Raw genomic sequence first — 7,049 nt, 5'->3', positions numbered from 1 at the left:
GTCTGTCTCTCTCTCTGTCTGTCTCTCTCTCTCTCTCTCTCTCTCTCTCTCTCTCTCTCTCTCTCTCTCTCTCTCTCTCTTTCTCTCAGTCTCGCTAGACTGGACTAAACTGGGCTAGACTGGGCTAAACTGGGCTACAAGTGGGCTACACTGGGCTCCAATAGGCTGGGCTGGACTGGACTGGACTGGGCTAGACTGGGCTGGGCTAGGCTAGACTGAGCTGGGCTAGACTGGGCTAAACTGGACTAGACTGGACTGGGCTGGGCTAGACTGGGCTAAACTGGACTAGACTGGACTGGGCTGGGCTGGGCTGGACTGAATTGAGCTAGATTACACAAAGCTAAATTTAGGTGGCCTGGTCTATACTTGACCAGGCTAGGCTGGTCTAATTTAAATTAGACGGAGGGGTTAAACTACTCTGAACTAGGCTGGGGCTGGGGCTGGGGCTGGGGCTGGGCCAGGCCTGGGCTAAACTGGACCATTCTTGTCAGAGGTGACAACTTATTTTCCTTCTGCCTCCCATCTCTGTGGTTGAGCCTCTGAAGTCCCTTAATTACCAGCAGCTGCTAGGCGTTTCCTGAAAGCACCAAGGAGGAGGGAACAACAGAGAGGCAGAGAGAGAGAGGAAGAGAGAGAGAGGAAGAGAAAGAGAGGAAGAGAAAGAGAGGAAGAGAGAGAGAGGAAGAGAGAGAGGGAGAGAGAGATTGGAAGAGAGAGAGGGAGAGAAAGAGGGAGAGTGTTTGATGGCGCATACTCAGACCCACAAAAGCGAGCGTCGTTTTGATTGCGGTTCAAAGGAAGCTCATCATCTCTAGCACTCTTGAGCTGCAGCCATGAATGCAGCACTGTGGTTGGCTGCTGACCGACCACCACCTAACTAAGCCCTGCAAGCTGGAGTCCTCCATTCCTCTAGCACTCTATCCCTCCATCAGGATCTCTCTCTCTCCTTGCCAGCCAGATTAGCTGTCTAATCACACCTCAGTGTGTTCTAAGACCAGCTTGTTCCTGGGTGAAGGCTGCAGCTCAGATCTGGATCAGGATTAGCCCCAAGCTGGGGATCGACAACGTTTGATCCAGAGACCTGATCTGATAGGCCTAATCCCAGGAATCAGAGGTCAGGGGTCATACTGGCTGAGAACATTAAGGGCTTTATGACTGCATGTGAGAGGGTGTGCAACCATCATTAGGGCTCTCTGTAGAGAAGAGGCAGATCTGACGTCTGCAGACGGTGGAATGAGTGTGTTGCTACTAGCAAACTGTAGGCTAGTGTGGATGCTCCTAGTCCTCCGAGTGTGTGTGTGTGTGTGCTTGTGTGTGTGTGTGCGTGTGTGTGTGTGTGCGTGTGTGCGTGTGTGTGTGCGTGTGTGTGTGCGTGTGTGCGTCTGTGCGTGTGTGTGTGTGTGTGTCTGTGTGCGTGTGTGGTTGTAGTGGATGAACTTGCAGCACCACCTCACCACAGACCTGCAGCTCCATAGCAGTTGGCACCAATTGCCTCTCTCTATCCCAGCCGAGGTGCCACAGGGGTGCGCGACAAAGAGCAGTCCTCCCCTCCTCTTTGTTTTCCCGCTCCCCCTCCATCCCTCTCCCCCTCCATCCCTCTCCCCCTCCATCCCCCTCCCCCTCCATCCCTCTCCCCCTCCTCCTCCCTCCCCCTCCACACTTTGTGGAGCTTCACTGAGCTCTGGCAGCTAGAAGGAATGGGACAGACTTCCACTCGCACAAATCAATGTGATTAGCTTAAATGCTGTCAAATGATTTGTCTGGCCTCTGAAAAGCCAACAAAGCTGCCTCCCTACATCACCTAGACCAGAGGGGGCTGTGAATGAGCTCCATCTGCTGCAGGGCCTGGCCAGGCTGGGGGATCCACACATGCCTGGACCTAGTCAGGTAGTAAAAAAACTAAAAAACAAAGTACATTTAGTCATTTTAGCAGACGCTCTTATCCAGAGCGACTTACAGTAAGTACAGGGACATTCCCCCCCGAGGCAAGTAGGGTGAAGTGCCTTGCCCAAGGACACAACGTCATTTGGCTTAGCGGGGAATCGATCCGGCAACCTTCTGATTACTAGTCCGACTCCCTCACCGCTGTAGTGTGGTTTGCACGGTTAAGATTAGCAATACTTAGTTTATAATAAAGTATAGTCGTTCTTGGGGGCACCACCTCTGATTCGTGAAAGGGACAGAGGAAACCTTGTTTAATAATATTGAATAATAGCACTCGTAATAATCAGTCTAATCTTAAGTAGGGAATTCTATGAAAGTAGAGCAGATCATATAACGTGAGAGATACGCGAGTATTATACACAATGATTTATTTAAGAGAATGTAATTATAGTGAACACATACCAGATAAGTTATGGGTTAGTTGGGCTAAAGCAGTACAGTAGGCCTAAATTCTAATGAGAGCGCACTGGCACAATGGCTGCGTAGAGCGCGTGTGGAGGGGGAGGGGAGAGAGAGAGTGAGGAAGAGGTACAGAGGAAGAGGCTTCTATAGTAACAATGGACGATCAATAGCAACTGATCTAACGATGGTCAAGTTAAATCATTTGTAAAATACAATCAAACATCGACAATTCAATCACAACATGCCAATATGTCACAAGTAAGAAATATTGCAAATCGCAGTTACTTTTGTCGGTTTGAAGAACGGAGTCAATGGTTCGTTATATCCAACGAATAGGAAACGGAATCTCTCGTCAAAGTTCCGGGCGCAAAGTGAAGGTGCAGGTTATGAGGTAAAGGTTAGGGAGTGGCGCGTTCACCCCAAGTTAATCCTACGAACAAGCGGGGGTGATTGTAAGTTCGGCGATTTTATACTCCAAAGAACAGGGGGTCATCCGTGTGAAGGTGACCTCTCTCATTGGTCAGTTACTTCCACCTGGGCGTCGTCTTGAGATCTGCCCAGAGGTGTGAAGTGGCTGATAGTTTAAATTCCATTATCTCAAATGTCCATGAAATGCTTAAACTTCAGAATAGAGCAATACAACGTTCATAACTGGTTTTGTTAGTATGATACAATTATTTTGATATCAAGATTGACTGATTTAACTATATCTGAAGGGGAGTTATAATCAAACATCAATTAAACACGTTCTAGGTAAATGAGAAAACACACATTATAACACATCGACTACTGTCATTGAATTAGTGTCCATGAGCCATGTAGTCCTTGAGAAATATGTTTGTAACTCCACGAAAGAAAGTTCTCCCTTATACTCCATTGTCTGATACTGTGTGACCATGTGGTCTCTGTTCCTGACCCCATGCTGGGTCAGGCTTTGAAGCATCTTCTGGGAGATAAGGACAAAAGGGAAGGACCCTTCCCCCTTTTCGGGGGTAGGGGAAAGGTGTGGATGGTACCAAGCTTTGTCTGTTGACTCTCTGCTACACCGCTCAGCCATCTGACTCCCTCAAAGTACCAACAAAGACAAGCTAAGTCCTATTCTAGAATCGTCTTACGGTTTAAATGCACACCTTCCCTCTCCAGAGTCTTAGCTGGTGCTATAGGTAGCACTGTAGTCTGAATGAGGTGATAACCCCAACCATAAAATGTCCACTAATTTGCCAAGAGCAACAATGATTAGACTAAGGATGATTATAGCTTGTTTTCTCATTTAGCGTGTCACTGTGTGTGTCTAATGGTCTAGTCCTGAGCCATATACACAGCCAGTCTGTCAGCCAGCCAGCCAGTCAGTCAGCCAGTAAGGCAGCTCTAATGAGATATTGATCAGGAACATGCATGTGCATCAATGCCCTGTGTATCTGTGCCATCTTTTGCTACAGTTATTACTACAAACTTGTATATTAAGTGTGTGCATGCGTGTGTGTGTGCGTGTGTGTGCGCGTGTGTGTGTGTGGTGTGAGTTCGATATGGAAGGGGTGGATAGTCTTGGTTTCACCTCCAGCGGAGTCTGACTCTGACATCTAATTTAAAACCCCAGACAGGGGAGGGAGGAGAAGACAGAGCGGGGGGGAGGGCAGGGGGATGCAATTATTGTATTACTCATAAGCCAATTAATAAGAAAGCCATTTGGTTCCCTATTAGTGGATCCTGTTAGAGAGCCCACCATCACTCCCCCACCCTCACCCCCCTCTCTCTCTCCTGCTTCTCTCCCTTCCTCTCCACCTCTCTCTTTATGTCTCAGCCCACACAAGGAAAGTGTGTGCCAGTGAAAAGCCATGGGCCTCAGGTGAACCCTCACTCTCCTCCTCCCTCTCCCTTTCTCTATTTCTATTTCTTTTCTACGTCCACATCTTTTGAAAAGGAGCAAAAGCGAAAGAGCAAAAGCGAGCTCCCAGTGTAAAACATTAGTATCGGCCCTCTGACCATTGATGCCAAGCTCAGCCAGTCTCCCCTGGCTGTGTGGTTGTGTGTGTGTGTGTGCAGGAATATAAGTGTCTATGCATGTGAGGGCTTTATAGTTTTTCTCTGTACTTGAGTTTGTCTGCGTGTGTGTGATGTGTGTGTGTGATGTGTGAGTGTGTGTGTGGGATGTGTGTATGATACGTGTTCCCCTTTGAGGCTTGTCCTGTGGTGACACTACAGAGGCCCCCAGCCAGCGGAGCAGGTCTCAGAGACACGGCGGTTGACCCCGAGGTTGACCCCGGGATTTCCGTGCTCCCGCTCACGTCAGCAGCAACCCTCACAGCAACTTGAGCCTGGGCTCTGCCACGCCAGGCAAGGCTTTGTTTCCTCCCTCCTGCTGTCGCCATGGATGTGCTCACTCATCAGACGCCCAGCAGCATGCAGCCAAGCAGCAAGCAGCTGGAACTCTCTATGAGAGCAGACATGACAGCCTCACTACCAGGACTGCAGTGAGGAACCGCAGCCCAACACGCTGTAGAACACTCAGCTATAATGAGCACCACACCTAGCACAACACACACCCCACAGCACTAGAATGTTCCACAGACACCCCAGGTCGACATCATATACAACACTATAAGACATTTTGCCATGTACTCCACTTGGGTGACAGTATACATATTTATATACGCCAGAGTACAAGATACTACACTACACCATAGCACTGCGGTGTGTATCACAGCACAGGATACTACGGTACACCACAACATAGTAAAACACAAGACAACAGCATACAACAGTGTAAAGTACAGAACACCACTGTGCAGTATGGTACAGAGCTGTACTGCTCCAGGATATAGGTTAATGTCTCTCTGCATATTATAACATGAACATGTGTTGCATCAGCGCCCGTAGGGCCCTAACAGGTGTCCATACAGCCACATAGGCCTCCCTTACACACCAATACCATGTCCACATGCTGCTGTTCAACGCTGCTTTGTCAAGCATCATCAAATATGCAACATGCAGATCTTCATTCTCTTCTCTCTCTCTTTCTGTTTCTTTATCGCTGTCCTTCTTTTTCTTTCATTCAGTCTTTCATTTTGAAGGAGCTGGTTCTTTGTTTGCTTTCGAGAGTGAGGATGGAGGCATGGCTCCGCTCTCCTCTCTTTTCCTCTCCTCTCCTTTCCTCTCCTCTCTTTTCCTCTCCTCTCCTATCCTCTCCTCCATCCTGCTGAATTTGTGCCTGTTAGCTGTTCAGGGCTGAAACTGCAATCAACCATCCTCCCCTCACACCTTCACCCCACCCCTGGGATGAGGGCTACAGGGAGGAAATCTTCTGCTGTCGCCTGTCTCTCCTGTCAAGACTAGTGTGTCTGTGTGTGTGTGTGTGTCTGCCTCAGTGGAGAGAGGACAGTGTAATTGCCTGTCTAGAGCGTGGATCTGAGAGGGAGATGGTTGAGTAGGGGACCCGGAGGTTAGCTTGCTGCTCCTGTTACCTCTGGTCCTCTCACACAGAGCGCTGCCTGTGCTCTGCTGCACCCCAACATCTGCTCACATCACCACACACATCACCACAAACTTCCCCACAAATACCACACATATCACCACACACACTACACACTTCAGCACACACACACACCCCACACACCACCACAGACATCACCACACCGCACACTGGAGAAGCACACGGCCTGGGTTTAATGAGCCTCCCCTCATTTCCACTCTGTGGTTGTAAAGTGGGGAGCCTGTCGCTGCAGTGTAGCTGTCTCTGGGTAGCTGAGGAGGAGGGAGGGACTGGGCTCAGCTCTTCTTCAGCACCTTGGACAGCGTCTAGAGGCAACTATGTACCGGCTGCCTATCTGCCTCGAGGGAGCCACTTCCAATACCTCATTACTATGTGTGGGGCTGGAAGTGTGTGTGCGCGTGTGTGTCTGCATGCTTGTCGATGCTTCAACCCCACCTCCACCCCACCTCCACCCCATCTCCCAGAATTCTTTCCAAGCCCCTCCAGGAATTTGAGTGGTCTGACACAAAGCCTTGGATAGACTCTGAGTGACAGCCCTGGAGCAGGGCGGGGTGGGGGGGGTGCAGGAAGGTAGTCAACATTCAGAGGCATGCACTTCAGCTAATGAGGGAGCCAGGAGGTCAGCTACTCTACCTACACACTGATAATGGCTGTCTCCCGAAACCATGGCAACAGGAACACCCCCCTCCCCGCCAGTCTACCTTCCCATTTATCCCCTCTGACAAAAAAAACAAAATCAATGGGGATGGAGGGGGTGGGGGGGTGGGCTAGGTGTGTGGGGGGGGGGGTTGTCAGTTTAATGACCGCTCAGTTCAGTAATGCCCCCCACCACGCCCCCTCTCGCCTCCCCCCACAGCCCTGCGCATCTGAGAACACATTAAGTATCATTTTCTTCCACTATTATGGATGTAAAAGAGATGCGCCAAAATTGCCGAAAGGCTAGCGCCTTGTCAGAGAACGACTCGGATGATTTTGTCTGTGAGCGTCGGGTAGCGAGCGGGCGAGGGAGAGAGAGAGAGCGAGAGGGAGACAGAGTGAGAGGCGGATGGAGAAAACGCAGAGTAGATGTGCCAAGCGGAGAAAAGGAGTGAAAGAAACAGAAGGAGAAAGAAAAAGAATGTCAGAGGCTGCATGTAGGCGTCTGCCAGTCTGTTAGAGGAGCTGCATAATGCAGCCTGTTCCACACTCAAGCTACAGTCATCCTGCTAGCCTA

Source organism: Hypomesus transpacificus, unplaced genomic scaffold (genome assembly GCF_021917145.1).
Source record: "Hypomesus transpacificus isolate Combined female unplaced genomic scaffold, fHypTra1 scaffold_494, whole genome shotgun sequence".
Taxonomy (NCBI): domain Eukaryota; kingdom Metazoa; phylum Chordata; class Actinopteri; order Osmeriformes; family Osmeridae; genus Hypomesus; species Hypomesus transpacificus.
The sequence above is the reverse complement of the archived record's forward strand: the minus strand, read 5'-3'. Positions refer to the sequence as shown.